Genomic DNA, 13,489 nt, shown 5'->3' on the forward strand with positions numbered 1-13,489 from the left:
AAGGGATGAAAATATTTGCATACACAAAAACCTGCATGTGAGTGTTTATAGTATCTTTATCACAATTGTCCAAACTCAGAGGCTACCAATATGTATTTCAGTAGGTGAATGAATAAATAAACTGTTGTACATTCAAGTAATGGAATATTATTCAGCATTTTTAAAAAATGAGCTATTAATCCACGAAAAAGCATGGAGGAAACTTAATGTACTATTAGCAAGTAAAAGAAGCCAATCTGAACAGGCTACATACTATATAATTCCAAGTATATAGCACTCTAGAAAAGGAAAACTTTGGAGACAGTAGAAAAATCAGTTGTTTCCAGAAGTTAAGAGGGAGATAGGAATGAACAGGTGGAGCACATAGGATTTTTAGGACAGCAACACTATACTGCAGGATATAACAATGGTGGATACGTGTCATTATAAATTTATTCAAACCTATGGAATATACACACTAGGAATGAACCCTAACTGAAACCATGGACGTCGGTTTATTATGACCTGTCAGTGTAGGTTCATCAATCGTAACAAATGTACCCTCTGATGCAGGTTGTTGACATTGGGGGAGGTTATACGGGAAATCCTTCAGGTTAATTTTGCTTTGGAGCTAAAACTGCTCAAAAAACCACTACTAAAAAATTATGAAGAAGAAATAAATACTTTCTCAGACAAAACAATTTTTAAAAGTGCTAGAAACTTTAAGTAGTAGGTTATTTTTTTAAGATTTTATTTATTTATTTGAGAGGGAGAGAGGGTGAGAAAGAATAGGAGCGGGGTGAAGGGTGGAGGGAGAAGCAGACTCCCCACTGAGCAGGGGGCCTGCCATGTAGGACTTGATCCTGGGACTCTGGATCATGACCTGAGCTGAAGGCAGGCATTTAACTGACTGAGCCACCCAGGAGCCCAGTGCTAGGCTATTTTATCACATGAGAAAAGAACTGTGTTATGTACCACTTGACTATTGCAAAGCGCATTTAGTTTGCCCTTAAGTAAATAAGATTATCTTCAACAATATGTACTGGACTATTACTATCTATAACGGCAAGAAAAAAAAGTATTACCAATTCATATTTTAAGTATCGTGTTCTCTTCACAGAAGTACTAATAAAATAATGTATTAGGTTTTCCAGCATCTTATATGGTTTTCACTTAATGTGAAAGATGAAAAAAAAATGATTTCTGATATATCTAGAGAAGCATTCCCCTCAAAATTAACAACAACAATAACAACAACAAAACTTATTCCTTTGATCAAGTTTTATTTTTAGCCACAGTTCCACAAAAGCATTTTTCAGGAACATACATAATAATTACTTTAAATCTCTAAGTAAAATTTTTACCTAATTATAGTATTAAAAATATCTGCACAATAATCACTGCGCTAACAAATCTTCTACAGTTCTTCCCATTTTTTAATCGAATGCTTTTAAGTACATATATCTTTCAGGAACTCCACCACTTTTGTGTAAAGAGACAGAAGATAATTTCCTATTCTGTTCTATATCATTGCAAATCATCAAAGTTCTACATGGCTGCAAATGATTCTAAGTCCTGCCTTTATTAAATATGATAGGTGATTTTCATGAAAATAGATAAAGCTGTTTTTCTTTTTTGGTATTGTTTGCAAAGTGATGGTTGGCAATAAAAAAACAATATGGAGGGACGCCTGGGTGGCTCAGTCGTTAAGCGTCTGCCTTCAGCTCAGGTCATGATCCCAGGGTCCTGGGATCCAGCCCAGTGTCGGGCTCCCTGCTCGGCGGGAAGCCCGCTTCTCCCTCTCCCACTCCCCCTGCTTGTGTGCTCTCTCTCTCTGTCTCTGTCAAGTAAATAAATACAATCTTAAAAAAATATATAGAAGACACAGAAGAACAGGAGGATACCCCTTCCTGATGTGAGAAGGTAGTTTCATTGCCAAGCACTGAACATGCTCCACTTGTTCATCAGGAACATAGGCTTTGAGTTAATACTTTGCTTGGGAAAAAAGTTGCCTTCTTCAAATGTTGAAGACTTTGTAGTTTTCAAACATATTTCATTGAGATCTCTCATACCATGCTGACTTCGTTACTTGACAATGTGGAAAGCAATCCAGCACAACGTTTCAAGGAAAGTTTATTACATTAGAGCAAAACTACATTTTGGTAATGATAGCATTGACATCTGAACCTCCTTTTTCCAAAGCAATATGCACTCAGAGGCATTTGTAGAATGACATAAGCAAATGTTATTTCTTTTCTATAGTTCTAAAATATATCAACAATTAAGTCAGTTTTCTTCCATTCTTCTTTTAAACACCACCACCACCCCTGACCCCACTGACTTGATCTCACATTCCCTTATAGCTCTCGATCCGGATTTTATTCTAATATTTAGTTAAAACCTTTCTGGTGTCCTCCCTGTTCTGTAAAACAGACAGCAAATAAGGATTAAAACCAAAATGAAACCTGATGCACAGAGGAGGACGGCTGCTACCATGTCTGTTCATGTTTGATAAAGCAAAACCACAGTAGATAGAGTATCTTATTTTTTTTCTCTTTGACATTTTCAAACATAATCTAGGTCTTATGTGAACAAAAAGAGCTATCCACTATCTTAAATACATTTGTTTTTAGTTCCTGTTAATGAAAATCTACAATAGCATTATGACAATGATTGAATGTTACAAGTCTGTGCTGTGGTGCCTTCCTTTATCAGACACCCCCTCACTACCCAGGCTCTCCTGACCTCCCCTGTCTCTCATCCTGGCTACTACAGTGCATGGGGGCCAGTTGGCTTCATGGGAACACAACCTGATCATTTTCTCCCTTCTCTTCTTCTTCTAATGCTTCTCTTTTATACTACATGAGGATCCCATTCAGCGCCCACACACACAATTTGGAAATGCGATTGATTGATGGAAGCTTTCAACTAAGACATAAAATCTCACCCCTCCCCCACAACCCATGGACAATTTATATGATCAGTTAGTTTCTTGCATTGTCTTGAGGGGGGGTCAAGCAATCAGTATTACTGATCAGGATTCTAGAAGGATAATGGCTTTCCCACTTTTCCTACTTCAGTCCTCTTCTTCACTACTAGCTTGGAAGTTATACTCCCTGTTAAAATAATCGCTTATTGTCACTGCCCAAGGCTCTGCTTTCTGGATATAATGCAAGCTATTACACTATTTATGTACTCATAGATCACCAAATTGAAAACATGATGGATTTTTTTTTCTGACAGTGTTTTCAGAAGTGAAACAAAGGAAAGTTGTTTCTTTTCTTTTTAAAAATTTTGTCCAGGGGCACCTGGGTGGCTCAGTCATTGGGCATCTGCCTTCGGCTCAGGTCATGGTCCCAGCATTCTGGGATCGAGCCCTGCATTAGGCTCCCTGCTCAACGAGAAGCCTGCTTCTCTCTCCCACTCCCCCTGCTTGTGTTCCCTTTCTCTCTGCCTCTCTCTCTGTCAGATAAATAAATAAAATCTTTAAAAAAATTTTTGTCCAGTGTCTGGATTTTCCCAAGATAATTTAAAAATCTATATTAAATACATGTCTTTCTATGATACAGTCGCAATCTTTTGACAAAGATGTATCTATTTATACAAAGGTCTCTATTTACTTTATACTTGTAAACCAAAAGTGTGAGCAAAAATATTAAAAATATCAAAATATAGATATAACTTTATCAATACCAATAAATTAATTCATGCCTATAATGATCCACATTCTGCTATTTTTTTCCTAACATATTACAGACTGACTTCAATTTCAATCTGGATAGTTGTTTGTTCTGCAGAATAGGAAGTGAACCAGAAGGCTTTATATAATATTAGATCAAACTAAAAGTTGAGAACTATTCAAACATATTGGGTCGTGTCAAAAAAAAAAAAAAAAGGGAGTGAAGTGTAATGTTGGAAAGAATAAAGGTAAAAAACTAACTGAAATTATTGAATATGAAGGAACACTGGAAAATAAATTCTGCTTAATTATATTAGATGAAGAAGCCTATTTCTTTGAATTTGAAGAGTAGTGTAAATTTCTAACAAAAGATAAAAATGTAGGGGTGGTGACTGTGTCTCAAAATCTGACCTTGCACACTATTCACTAAAACTTATTAAAATTTTCCCATACTCTAAAGAACATTGCTTATTTACACACATTTTCAGCCGGAATAAATGTTTTTTCACCATCACATCTGGGTTTGGAACTAAAACACGTAAACCATTTTTTGGGGGGGAGTATGGCTAAAGAATATAATATATTTTGAGAAATAGTTATTAATTTTGTTTTTTCTTCCTGAAAAGTTAGGAATTTTTTCTTCCTCATTCTTTTTCAAATATATTTCTGAAAGTGAGCAGAGGTTAAACAGGTTTCAAGCTTGTTATAAAGAAAAATGAGGATTTTATATTTTTTTATTTATTTCATAAGTTGACAATGAAGATAAAAACATTTCTCCCCGTAGAATGATATAATTTTTTAAAGATGGCCAGTCAGTTAAATGCCTTGTGGCCATTTGAAAAATGAGAAATCTCATTGGCCTTCCTCTCATGCTTACATATATTAGTGATTCAATTTCCCACATTTTTCTTCTTCTTTTTTTTTTATTTCTTGCTTTTGTTGTACTGTATTCATATGGTCAATAATATATATAGTTTAGTTATGCGAAACAAAATCCAAACAATTTTTTTAAACCTTATTTATAGCCAATATCAGGTAATACCATCCTCTTTCGTAAGTGGGCTACATGATCTCCATCACTAAAAGGAAAATGGAATGAAACATCATATCAGAAGCCATGTCTATTATTCATATTGTATTCTGTTAAAAGATATACTCAGTTTTAAATATTACTTCAATATGCATTGCCTGATATTTCTCCAGAGAGGAAAATTATAATGCTTATTCCGTTCTTGGCACACCCTGTTTCCTAAAACTGAACTAAAGAAAAGAATTGTAGTGGCAGTGCATTTATTTGACAAGCTAATTGAAATTGCACAATAAGTCAGTCTGATTTCCAAGGACAGAAAGGTTAATGGAGTGTGCTTCTCTATGCTTGTACAATAGCTCAGTTTTCTTTACAGAAATAACTGTGATTTCCTATATTAGTAGTTACATTATTCAAGCAGCAAAGATGTATTTGAAAGGAAAACTTAATCATTATAAAATAAACCCGTTTTAGAATATACAGTTCACAAACTTCCTCTGAACACATAATGTCATGTCCTTGTCAAATAATACAAAATGCACAGTTCTTATTTTCCCTGTTAAAGACTGTTGTGATTTTAACTTAAATGCATTTCATGGGACAACACAACCAGAGAGCATTTTAGACAAGTGGTATTTAGTCTATTACATTCCTGCCATCACTGAAAAACATGAGACCTTTTTTTGAAAAGAACTCTGCTCTTGTTGAAAATGAATGCAAAGCATATGTCAATGGCAGTTTTTCCATGCGAGGATGATGTTTGAAAATCAGGTGGCCAGAAAGTAAAGTTCATTTGAGAAATAAAATTGGGTCAGGAAAGGGCAATCCATGAGCACAAACTTCACTATAACTTTTTTTAATGTGGTTTTTATGTGGAAATACTAAAAAAAAAAAACGAAGACTTTAAAAAGTTGAGAGAAGAAAAAATACAATCATTTTCTATAATTAACTTCATGATATTAAATGTAAGTTTAAGCATATTTGTAATGTCTGTAAATTTCCCATCACTCTGCGATTTATGTAAACATTTAAAAATAATATTTACTATTTTTACATTACAAAAATAATGTACATACGTATTTATCACTCCAAACATTGATTGGGATCCACTGTGTGGCAAGCATTACTATGGGCCTTGCAGATTCATCAGCGAACAAAATAAAATTTCTCCTCTTGTAGAACTTGAAAAGAGACTATCATGAAATAAATAAATTGAACATCAATAGGATGGTACCAGTTAAGTGCTAAAGAGAACAAATAAGGAGGAAAGGGGATATGATAGGTTACAACCTAGAGGAGGAGGATGCCTGGGTGACTCAGTCGGTTAACCATCGCTCTTGATTTTGGCTCAGGTTGTGATCTCAGAGTCGTGGAATCAGCCCGTGTGGAGCTCTGCACACTTAACAGGGAGTCTGCTGGAGTTTCTCTTCCTCTCCCTCTGTCCCTTGCCCTGACTCACGCAATCTCTTTCTCAAATAAATAAATAAATCTTAAAAAAAAAGGACCCAGAGGAGGTAGTAAGATAGGTGAATAGGGAGTTCCATAGTGGGTACTTTAGAACATACAGAAATCAGAAGGAAGAAATTTTCCAAAATCTCTTATTATGTTTCATTTATGGTCAGTCAACGGAACCTCTTAAATAGTTGATTTTCAGTACACATACTTACAGACATGAAACACCTTACACACAGGATTTTTTGACGTTCTTTCATTGAAAAATTATATTTGTAACACTATATTTTCTCAATTCACATTTAAAGATTGTATTGAATAATGTAAATTAATTTAAAACATGCAATAAATTTCCGAGTTCTGAGTACCTATATTGTTTCTAACTATACTCCATAGTTTGAATACATAATGTAATTATCTACAACAATCTAGATTTAATCAACAATTTCATGGTTAAGAATTTAAAAAATATATATTTTTCCTAATCAGAAGACTAGGAAAAATAATTGAAGTGATATGAGGGGATCAAGGTATATGATAATTTTAATATTTTGATACATATTTCCAAACTGACCCCAGAAAATGTATTTCAATTTCATTGTTACTAACAGAGCATGTAAGAGTCTCAGTTTTCCCACCCTTGATAATAAGAGATAAATGGTACATGATATCCTCAAGAAAAGGAAGAACAATTAACTTGATTACACATGCTTTTTTTCTTATTTTAAAATTTACTTATAAGAATCACTCAAATACAGTAAATCCATAAGACAAATGTATAGTTTAATGAACTGTAATACTTTGAAACTAAGGACAGGAGACAGAGTCTTGTGGTCCCCCTGGAAATCTTCCATATGCCCTGCCCAGTCTTAAGCCTTTTTCTGCTAAGAGTAATCACAGGCCTGGTTTTAGAGTAAATACTTCCTTTTTACCCCTACAGTTTTACTACCCAAAAGTGCCCCCCTTACCACTACAGTTTAACTCTGTTATCTTTGCCCTTAACATATCCTCTGTCTAAAAAAATTATGTCTAGATTTCTTTGCAATTAACTCATTGAAAAACCATCATATTTGTTCCATAAAAGTTCCCTACATACTAGTTTCTGCAAAAATTATATACACTGTATATTTTCATGTGATTCTCTCTATAAATTGATAATTTTCTTGAGAGGCTTATTCAGAATGAAGTTCAATTGTTTAGCAAGTCTGATTCATGGCGCTGTGTTCATCAACAGGAGGCATTGCCATTGGAAGTCTCTCTTTTCCTCCAATAGGAATTGGAAAAAAAATGATAATATTATAAATAATCTCTTCTTCAGCTATTGGCCAGAAAAGAGAGACTCTGTCTCATCAATCATTTTCTTGCCTAATGGTTTAGTTCTTATAAGAAACATACTCTGTCCCTTAGTTTCTTTTAATACTAATATTCAAAATAGCCATTGGGGTTCCTAGCATTAACCAAGGATTCTCACTTATTTTTGTGTCATGTAGAAGTAATGGAATTAAATACATGGGATGTGTTTCAATCTGCAACGGAAATTTTCCTAAATTATCCTTATATTATTCCTTTTTTGGCCAATGGAAACTTCTTTAAATTGGTTCCTGAGTCCTTCTGACATGACCCTAAAAGTCAGTGATGACTTTCTACTTATTGGGAATGATAATATGTCTAAAGTACATGTTGTGCATTTTCTGCTTAGGATTTGGAATCAACTGTACTTCAAGAAATGGCATTCCAAGGTCCCAACCTAGCACTAGAGATGCTTATTGATGCTGGTTTGCTTATTATTTTTAAGTGTTTTCAGTTGTCAGAGCACATATGGTAAAATATCAATTTATTTCTGATACTTCCATTTCCAATACAGTACTTGGGACTGCTTATTTAATCATATATATATATATATATATATATATATATATGACAAAATTTTTAGCATACCAAAAATCCCCTTTCTTGGGGCGCCTGGATGGCTCAGTTGTTTAAGTGTCTGACTCTTGATTCGACTCAGGTTGTGATCTCAGGGTCGTGAGACTGAGCCCTGTGTGGGACTCCATGCTGGACATGGAGTCTGAGTAAGATTCTCTCTCTCCCTATCCCTCATGTCCCTTCCCCAGGTCACATGTTCTCTCTTTCTCAAAAAAAAAAAAAAAAAGTCCCCTTTCTCAAGGACATCACAATAGAATTAAAATACTATATAATTATATATATCCTTTTTCTCATACTGTGCACAAATATGTTTTAAAAATAGGAATACCAATGCCAAGACCAATAAATTGAAAATTTAATTAATTTATTTTTTGAATGCATTATCCTCACTCTCTCCCAATTTTTTTAAAAGATTTTATTTATTTGACACAGAGACAGAGAGAGCACAAGCACACAGAGCAGCAGGCAGAGGGAGAAGCAGGCTCCCCACTGAGCAGAGAGCCTGACGTGGGGCTCAATCCCAGGACCCTGGGATCATGACCTGAGCCAAAGGCAGACAGTTAACCAACTGAGCCACCCAGGTGCCCCTCCCATTTTTTTTTTTTTTACTGTCGTAAATTCATCGATAGATGTGTAGTCTTTATAAATGATATTTTATATGCTCTACTGCTTACTCAGTCACTTATTATAATTTTACATACAAATATGTGTTCTAATAGTGTGCACCAGTGTGTATTTTGAAGTCTCTACAATCATTTCAGTTGTCTGATGCTCATTCTATGCTTCCTCAAAGACTATTGTATGTTGATGACTGTTGTCCCTAAGGTCTTTATATTTGAAGTCAGTTTAATTGGAACATAAATTGTTAGATAATCCAGGTGAGCCCAATGTAAGCAGAAGGCTCCTAAGAGGATCTCAGGAGGGTCAGAGCCAGACCAGGAACTATGAGGATGGAAGTAATGGTTGAAAGTAATGGGGGGGAGGGGGCTCAAACCAAGCAGTGAGGCAGCTCCTAGAAGCCGGAAAAGGTAAGGAGACAGATTCTCCTTTAGAAGATCCGAAAGAAATGCGTCCCTGTTAACACATTTTAGACTTTTGACCCTCAAAACTATAAGGTAACAAATGAATTGTTTGTGTTTAAGTAGCTAAGTCTGTGGTAAATTACTACAGCAGAAAGAAAAAATACAAAATCAATTAGACTGAAATATGCCTCAGCATTAGTTGTTCTTGACTGTTTTCCTCAAGTAAACTGATGTGCCCTTTTAATATGTACTTTCAGAACTTTTCAGGGGATAGCAGCAACTTTAATGTTCTTTCCCTTTGCTTTGGCTTTTCCTTTTCAGAAAAATATGATACATTTTGGGTTAATTTTTACATGTGCTATTAGCTAAAGTTTGGAGGTCATTTTCTCTTCTTTACAGATACATTATTATTCCAGAATTTGTTAAGAGTTATTCTTTTCCCATTGGATTACCTCGTCTTCTTTGTCAAAAATAATTGACTATATCTGTAAGTCTATTTCTGAATCTCTCTCCCATTCCAACCATCTATATGTCTATCAGTATGTCAGTATTACACTGTCTTTTTTATAGCTTTATTTTAGATCTTCAAATAGGTCACATACATTCCGTTTCTTTTCCCACAAGGAGCTCAGAAGTTACCACTGACCTAACAAGTAAAAATCTGAACAGATTGAAAAATCAACAGTGCTTCTTGGATCCCTAAAAGACGGGAGTACACAGGGCAATCCCCTGCCTCAGGACTGGAGAGACAGACAGCGGAATACAGGAGTCAGGACTTACCCGAAATGCGACTCGGGATTGGAACTGCCAGGGAATCAGCGCCATGGTGGGAAAATGCGGACTGGAATTTATGAAGTGCCAGAGACTCAGTGAAGACGAGTCTGAGAGCGAAAAATATCTTCAAGGTGACCCAGTCATGAGAAATCTCACACTATTGTTAGATATACCTCCAGAAGCTCAACCAGGTTGCCACAATAAATATCAGTGGAAAGTCCCCTTCTGCTTCTTGCAGAAGAAGACAATAAACCATTTTGAAACATCCTAGAACACTCTGCTTTCCTTAATGAAGTCAATACTCAGGGGAAACTAGTTGATGAAGAGCCTAACCTGCGGGGCTATTATCAGAGCATAACTGACCTAGGGAAAGGGAAATACCCAATTCCAATCTGCTGTAGCTATCTGACCCACCTGAGGGGGAGGGAAAATACTGAGAATCAGTGGGGAAGTTTACAGTCCAGAGATGCAGACTCACTAAAGAATGGAGATGTAGTCATAGGACTGCAGACGGCTCCCCTCCCCTCATAGCTCACCATCACATTGCTATAAGCCTATTTGCTTTGCGGCAGTGCCTTTTACCCACATAGTGCCTGGCTGTGAAGAAAAAATATTGTATAAAGTATAAGGCAAAAAACACAATTTGGAAGACAATAAGCATCAGAACCAGACATGGGGAGGATGCTGGAATTATCAGATCAGGAATTTAAAACTGCCATGTTTAACATGCTAAGGGCTCTAAATGGGTCAAGTTGACAGCATGCAAGAACAGACGGGCAATGTGGAAATTCTAAGAAACAACCAAAAAGAAATGCTAGAGATCTAAAGCACTGTAGCAGAAATGTAGAATTCCTTTGATGGACTTAGTAGACTAGACATGGCTCAGGAAAGTATCTCAGAGTTTGAGGATACCCCAAATAAGTAGTCTAATTTCTTCAACTTTGTTATTTTTCATAAATGCTATAACTAATCCACATACTTTAAATTTCTATATAATTTTAAAAATCACCTAATCAATCTCAAAAAAAGCTTGCTGGATATTATTTATTAGGACATTGCAATACCTGGAGATCATTTGTAAAATATTAATAACAGCAAAATTGTTTTCTAATTAAAGAACATGTATCTCTTTATTCTTTCATCGGTATATCACAGTTTTATTTTTTATTATTTTAAAAGATTTAATTAATTAATTAATTAATTAATTTAGGGTGCATGAGCAGGGGGAGGGACAGGGAGAGAGGGAGAGAGAATCTTAAGCAGGCTCCATGTCCAGTCTGGAGCCCTACACAGGACTCGATCCCATGAAACTGAAATCATGACCTGAGCCAAAATCAAGAGTTGGATGCCTAACTGACTGAGCCACTCCGGTGCCCCCAATATATTATAGTTTTAATGCAATGTCTTGAATAGGTTTTGTTATTTTTTACTTATTTTCCATATTTTAATTCTGCTTTAAATAGTACAAATTTACTTCATCTCTAAATGTTCATTGCTGATATCAACAAAGTTGATATTTTTATATAGTAATTTTTTGTCCCATGGGATTTCTACTTATTTGTTCCAGTATTCTTTTACATATTCCTTACTATTATCTATGCATGTGACATCTGAATATTTAATTATCTTTCATTTCTAGTATAGATCCCACTTACTATTTAGTTATATTTTTATCCTTTTTATCTTTTTATTCCTGCATTTTTTTCCAAAAATGAGAATGTTTAATATTGTATTTGTGTTTTCATTGACATACAAACTATAACTTTGTTCTATTTTTATCTTGTTGCTCCAGTCTGCTTTTGAATATTATACTACTTGTATAATGTTAAGAATATTACACTAGTATCGATTTTCCTTCCCTCCTGTATTTTGCAATATATTCACACATTTTGTATGTTATAAAGATCATGATTAAATGATATTTTTCTTTACATTCTAAAACATCTCTTGAATAAATTTTTAATAAACATTTTACATCTTCTCCATATATTTAGAACGTTCTGTGTTTTTTATTTCATTATAAACGTCTGAGTTTCTACCTATAATAGTTTTCTTTCAGACTGACTAAACATATTTTACACGTTTTGAATAAGTTTGTTGTTAAGTAATTCGCCAAAATATTTTCTGTCTGAAATGCTTTTAACTTTTAGTTTGAGGGAGAACTTCTGTGAATATTCTAAATTGATAGCGCTTTTTACTTTCATCTTCTGTTTTCCCTTTCAGCGCATTATGAGGTATTCTATTTTCCTAATTTAAGTTGTTTTTTTATGATAAATCTGTAATTAATTTTATATTTGTTGACTGTGATGATGTATCTTTTTTAATCTTACTATTAATATTTCTCATCATTGAATTCAATGGTATGATTACTATGCACTTTTGTGTTATTTTCTTCAGTTTATCTTGCTTTTGTTTCTTTGAACTTGAGAAAATCACTGGCCATAAATTCTTGCATTAATTTGCCATGTTTTAAAAGTTGATGTTCAGGATATGATAACATGTTAATGGACATAAGTGAATAAATAACATTTGCATAAGGGCACAACTCAAATCCATAAAGAAATTTTAACAATGAATTCTGAAACATACATTTTTACTGATCTATGGAAAATAAAAAATATGTATATTTTTTACTAGAAAATGTAACTTAATAAAATGATAATTTTAAGTGGAACATATCCTTATTTAATCATTGTGTAAAATTAATAATTTTCAAACTGTATTCATTTAAGAATATAGAACTATCATAAACAAAATAGTTTCATGATGTTAATCCTGCCTTAGTAAAACATTGTTGCTGAAAGCTAGAAATGGGATTTAGGCAGAAGGGACTGATAATCCTGATTCTCTTCCATCCATCCTCAATTATATCTTATGTTGGGAAAAAGCACTGCAGTTCCAAGACTCAAAATTTTCTTTTTTTTTTTTTAAGATTTTATTTATTTGTTTATTTGATAGAGAGAGAGATAACCAGCGAGAGAGGGAACACAAGCAGGGGCATTGGGAGAGGAAGAAGCAGGCTCCCAGCAGAGGAGCCTGACGCGGTGCTTGATCCCAGAATGCCAGGATCACGCCCTGAGCCGAAGGCAGACGCTTAACGACTGAGCCACCCAGGTGCCCCCAAGATTCAAAATTTTCTTCTCAAATTCAAAAGAACACTTTTAAAGACAATTTTAATTGTACTAATACACAAATTATATAAAGTATAATTCAGTACAGTGTTAGATTCTATATTGATAAAATGATAAAATACAGAATATGTCATATGAAAATAAGGTTGCTATGACAACCATGCATTTTTGGAAAATCCTCAGGAATAAGTACTTGTAAAAAACTCTGACAACTAGCTCTAAATTAGAAGCTTCTAAGGAGTCTTGACTTCTGCATATTCTCATTTTAAAAATTTATGTTTGTCAGAAGAAATGTTAGAATAGATTTTTTCTCTTAGTTTATTATATTTATAAAGTATTTATTTTTCCAAAGAAAAAGCCACCCAAAGATATCAGAATAAGGAAAATATTTAGGACCAATACACCAAGGGGAAAAGAAAGGCATTTAAACAAGACTAAATTTTGTTTTGTTTTGTTTTGTTTTGTTTTAAGGGGGTGGGTACAGAGGGAGAGGAAGAGA

General features: G+C 34.4%; 1 pseudogene; it reads right to left on the bottom strand.

The window, feature by feature from the left end:
• Positions 1-9,910, bottom strand: part of LOC113256919 (40S ribosomal protein S3a-like) — a 118,472-nt pseudogene extending 108,562 nt beyond the window's left edge.
• Between the last annotated feature and the right edge of the window lie 3,579 nt (positions 9,911-13,489).

This window comes from Ursus arctos, unplaced genomic scaffold (assembly GCF_023065955.2).
Source record: "Ursus arctos isolate Adak ecotype North America unplaced genomic scaffold, UrsArc2.0 scaffold_4, whole genome shotgun sequence".
Classification (NCBI taxonomy): Eukaryota; Metazoa; Chordata; class Mammalia; order Carnivora; family Ursidae; genus Ursus; species Ursus arctos.